The sequence below is a fragment of the Suricata suricatta genome, chromosome 2, assembly GCF_006229205.1.
Source record: "Suricata suricatta isolate VVHF042 chromosome 2, meerkat_22Aug2017_6uvM2_HiC, whole genome shotgun sequence".
In the NCBI taxonomy this organism is placed as follows: Eukaryota; Metazoa; Chordata; class Mammalia; order Carnivora; family Herpestidae; genus Suricata; species Suricata suricatta.
This window is the reverse complement of record NC_043701.1, coordinates 56,743,624-56,755,401: the sequence shown is the minus strand read 5'-3', so window position 1 is coordinate 56,755,401 and position 11,778 is coordinate 56,743,624. Positions and strand designations below refer to the sequence as shown.

At 39.9% G+C, this 11,778-nt stretch overlaps 1 long non-coding RNA gene across 2 annotated transcripts in view; it reads right to left on the bottom strand.

Annotated features, from left to right (window-relative positions):
* Nucleotides 1-11,526, bottom strand: part of LOC115306299 — a 13,601-nt gene extending 2,075 nt beyond the window's left edge. The window contains exons 1-3 of one of the 2 annotated variants that reach the window (XR_003915299.1): nt 11,492-11,526; nt 10,083-10,269; nt 4,644-4,760 (exon numbers count right to left, since the gene is read on the bottom strand). This is a non-coding gene — a long non-coding RNA (uncharacterized LOC115306299). Of the gene's footprint in view, nt 1-4,643; nt 4,761-6,232; nt 6,317-10,082; nt 10,270-11,491 lie in introns of those variants that run through there. The other variant, XR_003915300.1, reaches the window with a different exon arrangement.
* Nucleotides 11,527-11,778: the final 252 nt, after the last annotated feature.

Here is an 11,778-nt window from a genome sequence, read left to right as displayed (position 1 = left end):
TGCCCATCTCTCCACACCCTCGCCAGCATCTATAGTCTCTTGATTTGTTCATTTTAACCACTCTGACTGGCGTGAGGTGGTATCTCAGTGTGGTTTTGATTTGTGTTTTCCTGATGATGAGTGATGTTGAGCATCGTTTTATGTGCCTTGTAGGCCATCTGGATGTCCTCTTTGGAGAAGTGTCTTTTCATGTCTTCTGCCCATTTCTTCACTGGGTTGTTTGTTTTGTGGGTGTGAAGTTTGGTGAGTTCCTTGTATATTTTAGATACTAGCCCTTTATCTGCTATGTCATTTGTAACTATCTTTTCCCATTCTGTCGGTTGCCTATTAGTTTGCTTGATTGTTTCCTTTGCAGTGCAGAAGCTTTTTATTTTGATGAAGTCCCAAGAATTCAGTTTTGCTTTAATTTCCCTTGCCTTTGGGGATGTGTCGAGTAGGAAATTGTTGCGGTGGAGGTCTAGGAGGTTTTTTCCTACTTTCTCCTCGAGGGTTTTGATGGTTTCCTGTCTCACATTCAGGTCCTTCAGCCATTTTGAGTTAATTTTTGTGTATGGTGTAAGAAAGTGGTCTAGTTTCTCATAACAATATTTCTGGCCTCACATACTCTTTCAAAACTTTACTCTCTTCCATCATAAGGCAATGTCTAAATCCTCTCTCCTTGAAACTGAGTAGACCAGTTTGAGACTGAGACTGCCACAATGAACAAAATATGGTAGATGTGAGGCTGCGTGATTTCTGAGGCTAGGCCATAAAGCATATATAGATTCTCTATCTCCCTCTGTTTCTGTCTCTCAGTCTTTCTCCACAAGTACCTTGGGAGCCCAGAGCTGACAAGTAAGAAGCCCACCTTCCTTAAAGCTGTCTTCCAGGGGCATCCTGGGGAGAGAGCATATCTCAAAGTGAAACAGACATACCTGAGAAGCCTAAGAAGCCCAACCCCCAGCTCAGTGAGTTTTCTCAGCAGAGCAGGTAAATATGCTGTGGCCAAGAGAGCTTTCAGATGATCCCAAGTCCCATGCCCACTCCACTGGAATCCTGCAAGCCAAGGAGAGCCAGATAGAGCCTGCTGTCCCTTGAGCCTCCCCAGCAGATATGGAGTCATACAGTAGAATAGAGACAGACTGTCTCCACTCTATCCTGCCCAAATTGCAGATTTGTGAGCAAAACAAATGTAATTTTTTAAGTTAATACATTTTGAAATTTATTTCATAGCACAGATAACTGAGACATACATCATGTAAAATTAGCATGATCATTTTCTTTCTTTCTTTCTTTCTTTCTTTCTTTCTTTCTTTCTTTCTTTCTTTCTTTCTTTTTGATCTTTTTGTTGTTTTCTTGTTTAGGGAATTTTTCTTTGGGGAACTATAACCCAATTCAAAAACAAACCAGAACACCTGACTGAATCTACCAACTTGGGTTGACACAGCAAAGCAGCTGTGACTTGATGTTGACTCAGTGAAAGTAGTGAGGCAGTTTGGCTTCTGGAAGGAGGTTTTGCATAGATAAGCAGGTCAGATTTATTTTATTCCCTTCCTCCTTTCCTTCCTTCCTTCCTTCCTTCCTTCCTTCCTTCCTTCCTTCCTTCCTTCCTTCCATTCAGATTTTTTAAAGTGTGTGTAACAGAGTGTACCAGGGCTGATATCCTGGTTTTAGTATTGTTCTGTAGTTAGAGAAGACAGAACCATTGGAGAAAACTGGATGGAGTGTACGTGGGCCCTGTCTGTACTATCTGTGCAACTGGATGTGAATCTAATTATTGTGAAATAATGTTTTAAAGTGGCTATATTTGAGCACATGTCTGTATTTGTGTGACTGTGGGAAATGGATTTACTTGGTATGGGAAATATTCTAATGAAACTTCCAGTGACTCCTTAATAAAAGTTTGCTCATTACATATATTAGTTATTCTTTTTAAAAAAGAAACACCAAATTTAGATATTTTAATTTATTCATTCATACCTGCCGTCTCCCCAGTCTCACATAAAATTTAAAAGTGAGAAAGCCTTTTACATTCATCTTTTCAGTCAAATAGCATAATTTTCCTACTGGAAAACCCTAATAAGGAATGATAAAAGGGATCTGAAAACTGTGAAACAATACCAGCCTCTCCCAATGAGTTCCAGTTTTTTCCTGAGAGAACTGAAAGGACCTGGAGGGGTGTCTTTGCCAGGCTGGAGCTGATAATCATTGAAGGGGAAAGTGCCAGACTTGACATTAATCCTAGCAATCAGTTTGAACTGATTACTAAGAAGATGGTTTGCTAAACAAGGAAAAATGAAAGTAGAGAGAAGTGTCTAGCAACACAGGATCCCTAAGAAAACTTTTATGCAGTTTTTCACCGAATTCCAGACAGAATACATTACGGACACAGAACTTGGAGCCTCTATATTAACAAGATGGAGAAACCGAGAGTGACCAAATGAAAATGTTTAGCATACGATTACTCCACATATAGCATATGCTGGCAATCCACTTATTTCTCGATAAAGTACTTAGAATTGTGATCTTTTTAAAACAAAGAGAGAAGTATTATTTCAGCTAAAACTTTTTTTTAATGCTTCTTTATTTTTTAGAGACAGAGAGACAGAGCATGAGTAGGGGAGGAGCAGAGAGAGAGGGAGACACAGAACCTGAAGCAGGCTCCTGGCTCTGAGCTGTCAGCACAGAGCCTGACACAGGGCTGGGGCTGGAACTCATGAACAGTGAGATCAGATCATGACCTGAGCTGAAGTCAGATACTTAACTGACTGAGCCATCCAGGCTCCTCACAGCTTGAACTTCGAGGAGAGATAAAATCATAGGCAGGAGAAATTGATCTGAGTCATTGACGATGAGAAAACGTTTTCTCCCCACTTCTCTGATGGTCATTGAAGGAGTCAGGGGTGAGAAAAGGGACATTGAAACAGAGGTTGAGCTCGGATAAGAGGCACCAGAACAAAAAAACTGATGATTTAATAGTGGAGTGAATAGAGACTTTTTAATTCATATCAGTTTGATGGTGTGTGTGTGTGTGTACACATGCTAATTTTAAGCAATTGATACAGTGAAATAAATGAGTATATTACTGATTAGTGTGTCAGACTGTTACTGAAAATGGTTGTGCACAGAAGTTTTCGAACTTAGTTGATCATTATCTCCTGGAATATTTTAAAAATACAGATTCTCAGTTTTCCCTCTCAACCTATGAGTCAGAATCTTTGAGGGAGAGCCCTAAATTCTGGATCTATAAAAGCCCCAGATGACTCTTAATATCACCTGGGTTTGGACTACATAGATGTAAACGGATGTTTCAGTTTCCCATCCTTCAGGTGACACTGGCGTCAGGTCATTTCTATTCAACTGCATTGAGGTAACAAGACTGCTAGGGGTGGTTCCTGGTAGGGCCCTTCAAACAATGAACTTCCTGAGACATATCAGACTCAGGATTGACTCCCCAGTGTGGGAAGACACATTTGAAGTGACTTCATTTCTAGGTATGTGTCTTTTAACTCAAGAATCCAGTAACATATATTCTCCGCAAATACCTTTCCTGCTTCCTCCCTTGAATGCCAACATTCACCATACAAATGCCCCTGGACTGGGTCCTGTGTGTGTGTGTGTGTGTGTGTGTGTGTATTTGTGTGTGTGTAAGTAGGAGTGGAGGTGCACCAGGAGGGATCAGCTCAGGGAAGACCCCTTCTTGGCACAGTTTCTGTTTTTAGTTAGAACAGCATATCACAAGTGATTTTGAAGGTCTAGTGTTTCAGGGAGGTCTCTGATCTAAAAGGACCTGCTAAAAGGAAGGCATCTTCCTAAGATTGGCTCTCTTTTTAAAAATGCCCTGATTGGCCAGATTCATAAAAGAGTAGGAGGTCTTCCCCAAAGATGGATTCTTCACGATCATGTGACTAGCAGAGATTTTTCACCTTGATCACCTGTGTGTTACACAAGGAAGGTTTACTTTTATTCTTTCCAATACTGAAACTTAAGTGGCTTAACATAACAAAGATTAATTTCTCATTCACATCACAGTGCACTGTAGGTCACTTGGGGGTTGTGCTCCACAGGGTCATTCATGGACCCAGGGTCCTTCCTTCTCTCTAACTCTATCATTTCCTAGAGCCTCCGATTCTCCACTGGAATCTTTGCCTTAGACCAGAGGGTGAGGAATGGGTAAATAATGTGGAAGATACATGGGGGTTTCACTGTGGGCAAAGCTTGAGAATTCTGTGGCCTTGATAACTTTATGGCAGGCTAAGAAATGTAGTCTAGTCATTTGCTTAGGCAAGAAATAGAAGCAGGTTTTGGTGAACACACCATAGTTTCCATAGTTTGCCACTATCTCTTGGCAGCCTTAGAAAGGTGATGAGAATGGAACTTTATTTTTTAATTTTTTAATGTTTATTTATTTTTGGGAAAGAGAGAGACAGAATGTGAGCAGGAGAGGGACAGAGAAAGGGAGACACAGAATCCAAAGCTGTAAGCAAGAGCCTGATGCAGGGCTTGAATTCATGAACTGTGAGATCATGACCTTAGTGGAAGCAGATGCTTAATCAACTGAACCACCCAGGTGCCCCCAAATTAACATTTTTATCTCTGTAGTTTACCTCTCCAAAACCCCTAAGCCTTATCTAATCATGACAAAATCTTCACGCAAACCTCACCTGAGGAATGTTCTGGAAAATGCCTAATGAGTACTCCTGAAAGCTGTCAAAGTCATCAGAAAGTGAAGCCCAAGGAGATATGACAAGTAAACACAATATGCTATCCTGGAAGGGATCCTGGAACAGAAGAAGGACAGTTAGTAAAAATTAAGGGGATCTGAATATAGTATGGACCCTCAATAATAATAATGTATGGGTATCTGTTCATTAATTGTGACAAATGTACCATATTAGTGTATGATGCTAATAATAGTGGAAACTGGGTCTGGGCACATGGAGACACTCTGTATTTCTTTCAAAACATTTCTATAAATCTAACATTATTTTAAAATAAAAACTTTTAAGACTTTTCAAAAAAGTGAGTGACCAAAACAAAACAAAACAACCCTACTCCTCTTGTTTTCCACAATAGCCATGGCAGGGGGAAAAAAATAAAAAAAACATTGTCTACTGAGAAACTGCTGTTCTGGTCTTCTTACACTCATTTTCCCCCTTTTACCAGTTCCTTCCACCTGCCTCTTCCCACAGGGACTGTTCCTCCAGAACCAGCCATGTCATTTCTTTACTAACATGCCTCATGCTCCTCTAAGAACACAAATCAAAACAGGATGATAAGCAATAAAAACACTAAAAGCTATTATGTTTCTGTGTTAAAGCACACATGCGCATCCTTAGACACACAAGTGCACACATGCACACACGCACAAGATTCAGGAAGCTTCTCCCTTGGTCTTCACTGGATCACCACTTTACCACCTCTCCTATCACTAACTCTGTTATCCATGTCAACAGCTTATACAGAAGCTTATTTTCATTATATTTTGCCCCCTTTCCCTGTCCCTCCAAAATATGGTCTGTCAAATATATTGAAAGTTTCACCAAGTGGGAAGAGAGGAGAACTTTCTTGATATTGATTGAGAAAAAATTTCCAATTAACAACAACAACAACAACAACAACAACAACAACAAAATACCCATTCAAAACCTCTCCCAGATTACTTTGGGACACACAGTATTCCATAATACAATTCCGGAGACCCACCTCGGAATGTAGAAGAGTCTGAGATCTCCCACAATAAAGAAATTTATCTCATTTGATTTAATCCAACATTACCAAAACTTTGACCTGATGCTTAATTTTGTTTTGTTTTCATTTTCTTTTTCCCCTTAGTACCTATTATCCATTAACCTCATGTGGAACGAGTGAGTCTTCAGACATGTTTTAGTTACTGTAACATTCAAAAGTACAAAGTTGGGGGCGCCTGAGTGGCTCAGTCCATTGAGCATCCGACTTCGGCTCAGGTCATGATCTCACGGTTTGTGGGTTCAAGCCCCATGTTTGGCTTTGTGTTGGCAGCACAGAGCCTACTTCCGATTCTCTGTCCTCTCCATATCTCTCAGCCCCTCCCCCCAACAATAAACAAACATTTAACAATCTAAAAATAAAAGCTAAGTTAAATAATTTTTTGTTTCTTCTTCTACCCATTCACAGAGAAGAGGTGAGAAAAAACATATCTTTTTCTGGTCTTATTTTCTAAATCAAGCAATTGTCTTAAAATTAGAGAAAATAATTTTGTCCTTAATCCTACCTGTGTCTTTGGGTGGGTTATCTTATCTGAGCCTGGGCTTACACATTAAAATAGGCCAATAATAATTCCTGTTTGGGGAATTTGTTGGTTGGATTAGATGACAAATTTAGCCTACATATAATTTCCTCTTCCTCACTGGGCTGAAAAATTTTTGTTTGTTTGTTTGACTTTGGACCTTAACCTTTAAACAAATGGAGACAAAATGGGTTATTACAGAAAACAATATCTACATTTGCACTCAGAGGTACACGTTTGGTGACGGAAGAGACGTAAGCACATGCTGGCATCTCAGAAGTGGTTCTCAGAGAGCTTAGCTTTATTTTCTTGGATTTTTAGAATGCCTACGATCCTCCTTCATCCCTGATCTTCAGAACCATATTGTATATTAAATGTCCCATATCAGCAATTTAATCATCTACAACAAAAGATACATCTGCAGACACACTGCAAAATAGTACAAAATATCTGGGTTACCTGGCAGCTCAGAACTGACTCAAATGGCTAAACCTGATGACTTTCATTAAATCAAGAACTCCTGTCTTGGACAAGAAGCAGTAGGAATTGGTTTTGGCAGTCAACAAGTGAGGTGCCAGGACAGAAAGACGTCAGGAGGGGGTGGGGTGGCACATGGGGCTTTATGTGACAGCACAACCACATGCCTTAGTACCAGTCCTTAGAGCTGACATTTAGTGATCTTTACTACCTGCTAAGCACTGTGGCAAGCACTTTACACAGCTTATTAACGTTCACTGTAACCCATGGGACAGGCCCTCTGATGACGCTCGTTTTATAAATAAGAGTGGCTAGGAAACATGGGCCTGGTTAGTAAGTGGCAATGCCATGATTCAAATTCAGGAAGGCAGACTCCAGAGCCCAACCTCCTACAACTATATTTATTATCTGGGCATCGTCTTTGCTGCTCAAAGTTTTGTTTTATTTTTTAACAGATCAAAAAGGTGACAGCTCTCTATTGTTCTCCCTCTATCCCACTCTCCTTGTTTCTTCCCTTCTGTTAGGCTGCCCTGGTAAAGAAAAGTCTACTTTCCTACTCAAGTCCCTTTCCCAGAAGGAGATGGGGCACGAGCATGTCCCCTCCATGGCCTCCATTTCTGATCAAGGTGGAGGGTTTGAAATTTATTATTTACTTTTATTTTTATTGTTTGGTAAATACATTCAGGGTGGACACATGTTAACTAATCTTAAAGACTGATGTATGTATTAAACAAAATAGAAATCTATTGTTTTACATTATAAATGTAACAGCCATCAGGATAGCGGATAGCACATTACATTTACCTAATGTAGAGCCCATGGATTTCTGTCCTCTTAACTCACCTGATTCTGATTCATATTTTTTTTCCTTTAAACTCAGATTTTCTTTTTTTTCTAATTACAAAAACATGGTAGAAAATCTAAGAAACATCTATTAGTTAAAAAAGTGAAAAAGAAAATAATGATTTCTCATAATCCCACCATCTAGCAATAACCACAGTTAACATCTTCCAGACATTTTAATATGGATACTTATATGTGTAAGCCAGATGTCAAATGGGTCTCTCTGCTCCTTATTATCTAGATAAGATGCCTTGGTCCTTCATTTCATTGCTCTTCTCAGGACTCTGGCAACTTCCCAGAACCTCACATTCTAATGATCACCTGTGACTCCAACTTCCTGTTTCTTCTGAATTCCATTCTCTACTGTTCAGCCTACAGCTGTTGCTTTATTTCGCTCTGGCAATAGACCCAAATGTGGAAATCAGGTTCTTTCTTTGATTCGACAGTAACAAATCACCCATACAAGGATTTTCCAATGTGCAGCCCTCTTCACTTCAGGATGTGAAGACTGTTACATTTAAGTAGTGGACATCCTTTCCCTCAGAATTTTCTGTTTTTTTCTGAAGCCATGTTACCCAGCTATGTACTCTCTCCCTCTTCCCATTGATTTTGTGTTTTTCCTTCTCACGAGGAGAAATCATATTCTTCCCTTTTTTTTCTTGCAAAGCAATTCAGATATATAAGACCTTGCCCCACAATTTAGCTTCAGGAATTCTCTTTGAATGCACAAAGTTTCCTCCAACTGCTCTAACACTGTCATGATCAAAAAGTCTGGAGTTATTGGATAAAGGCCATTCATGTCCCCAATTGTGGCATGTAGTTTCCATTAAGATCTAGAGAGGTGATACATGGCAAAGGCAAAGGGAGTAGAAACCTATGCATCCCACATGGTAGGAATTTCAAAGATGTTAAAAGCTTAGTTCATAGTTCCTAGGTCCTAGGGCCCTCCTTCACATCATTGGTATAAAAGCAAGAAGGGGTTGGGAAAGGAAATCTTTAGAAAGACTTCATTAAATGGAGCAGTTAGTGGGATGAAAGAACCCCCATCTGAACCAGAAAGAGATGGGGAGTGGAATGCTCTCCATGTCACATCAGATTGTTGGTTAAAAGAGAGAGGCTTCAAGGAGCACTCAGAATTGATTCGATATGTGTTCTCCTTAGTTGGGGAGACACAATGGACTGGTGACTGACTTCTGCTTGGAAAACTTAAAAGCTGACGTGGACTGCATGCACTAGGTTGGGTCTGCCTGCCCTCAGGGAAGAGGAAGACGGGTGTTTCCTATGGACCACATGTGGCCTCATGGTCAAGGAGAACTGGAGGGACTATTCTCAGTGCAGCCCAAGAGGATTTCCTGGGGGCTGGAAATTTACAGAGTCTCTGTCGAGTGGGCTGCTGTGAGGATGGTGACTAATTTTAGGGAACACATGCAAAGTCATGGAAAATGCAATCGCATGAGTCCAGTGGGAGTCTCCAGAACCCCAGCAATGGGCCTGGCAGAGAAAGAAAGCTTTAGCTTCCAACCAGCCCCCAGGAGCATGGTGCCTCTAACTACAGACCCAAGGCAGAAAACTGTCCTGCCCCCTTACCTCTCTCCTGCCCCCTTACCTCTGAAAGGGTCAGGGCCCCAGTTGGCAAAATAGAAAAATGGGGGAAAGGTGAGGAAATAGAGGAGGGCATGAGGGGGCATAAGGAACCACCAGCTCTTCCAGACCATCTACCTCCAGAGGGCCCATATTAGATAAAGAGAGAAGTTTTCTCTTAAAACCGAGCTCTAAATTTGGAGAATTGCATGGTAAGAATGATTTAAAAAATGAAACAAAATATGGAGCTCCTTAAGTTTCCATCTAGAGGAATCCCCTCTACCTGATAGATCTGGAGAAGCAAAAGTAAAGATGCTAACTGATGCATTTCCCTGGGTTGCATGAACTATTCTATAATATTGCTTTGTAATTATTAACAGTTATAAAATAACGACTAATAATTACTAACAAATCTTTAACCAACCTCTTGGAACTTTGGTTACTTCTTTAGTTTTCCCTGCGGACAACACTGACACAATTACTTCATATATCCTTAGGTATTTCTTTTGGCTGGATCAAGGTTTAGATTCATGCTTCAAATATTAGCAATGAATTGTCAAATTCATATTGATTTTCATATCAGCCATGCATCTCTTGCCATAGATCTATGAGATATATTTAATTCTACCATGTTAAAGTGATTTTGTTCTGACTCTGATCCACTGTAGGTCGATTTCTAAGGTAACTCTGAAGGGAGAAAATTATTTCCCAGTTCTTGAGGTGGTGCCTCACTTCATTCTTGTTCCTATACTTATGAGTATATTTCAGAACTCTAAACTGTGTTAGCAGCCGCCTTTATATATTTTTTTCATAGTTGTTAGGATTACAAGATAGAAAATGCACTAAAAATGCACATTTATTTTATATACCTTGGATAGAGTACCTGTCTAAATTTGGATTGGGAAAACAAATTCAGCAGATGAAATTTTCCAACCTCATGTTTTCCTTCTGAGAAAGATGTGACTGCTTCTCCCGACCTCACAACCTCAGCGAAAACTGTAATTAGAGCTGATTCAGTAAATACAACTTGTGCCTGGATGGGTGGGGGCAGTGTTCTCCACAACAGTTCTGGTCTTGAACAGGGCAAGGAGCAGGCCTCCTATAGGTTTCTGAGGCTTTGGCTATGGGGAAAACAAACATAGTTTAAAAAAATCTTAAGAAATATTCCAAAACAGGATTTCAAGAGCAGTAATCCCCTCTGTCTATATTTGGCTATGAAGTCCCTTCCCATGAAATATAATTCCTAGCTGGCTGTCACTCGTCATTTTCCCTGTGTTCAATATTCACCAACATAAAGGTCCTATTTTGCCAACTCCCAGCACTTAATTTTAATTCTCATTCATTTTACCATTTCTCTTCAAGTGAAAATAACACTCAATTGTCAAGGGGATTGAGCGAATTGTAAATAACAAATGTTATCTTACTCCCTGGATCTTATCTCATGCTATGTTATGGATTTACCAGGTCTCACAAAATAGCTGATATATGAGCCTTAAAGGGGAAAAGTCTCCATCCTAGTAGATGAAAAAATTCCTAAATTCCAGAAGGGTGAATGAACAGATGGATACTTTTGGGACATGTGTGTGTGTCATTTTTGTTTTACATTTCCTTGGCTCTGCAGAGAATGCGTTTTCTACAAACTATGGTAGCTGGAGTGAAGGATAATATTAAATGAAACCTGGAAACAAGAAATGAGAAGTAAATAGTTTAGCAAAAATGCAGTTCCATATGTTAATTTTGAAAAGTTTTATTATTAAAACATGGAGTTAAAACAACGTGGCCACGGACTGAGACACAAAAGGTAAATAGTCATGGTAAATGTCATGGAGGGCATTTTTCTCACTCGGAGGGATAGATACCATTATAACACATTCATATATGTATTTCCAAGTTTTATTCATCGAGGAAATTCAATATTTTAGTAAACTTCCTTCAAAGTAGTACAGATTAGTAATGTCTTTCCCTGAATGGTGATTCTTACATAGAAAGTAAAGCTCTGGGTGGTTCAGCAACATGGAGCACTGAACTATTATGCTTCTTGCCACAACATACAAATTCTGGATAAGTTATAACAACACAGCAGTTTTTAAAATGTATCTGAGGGGAAAAGTAAGCACAAGGATTCTCCAGTTGTCAGAAATGAAGAATGAACTTCTGGCCAGTGCACAGCTAACTTAGCAGCAACCAGAAATGGTAGTTGGGTCATTCACATTTCGGTAAGTGTCCTACAACTGACAGGCTGAAGTACTAACACTCACAGATTGACAGGGAACACGGACTTTGACCCCCACAAGGAATAGTGCTTGAACAGACACTGGCATTGAACCCTAGAAGGTTACTCACTCTGTGAAAAAGCCTTCATAGGAAAACCACCGGGACCAACATGGTAAGCTGGGGCACAGTGAAAAGTAGACAAAGAAGTCTCCAGCCTGTCACACACACAGAGTGACAATCAGATTCTTAGTGCCAGCTAGTGCAGAATCTCAACTCAGTAATTAACATGAAATCTGGTCTCAGGTGAAAGCCTTCACTTCCTTGAAAAAAACAAAAAACGAAAGTCACTAGGGATTCAGAGCTGGTGACTTAACAATAAAAAAGAGATTCCCTCTAATTTTTCTCCCTCACAAATG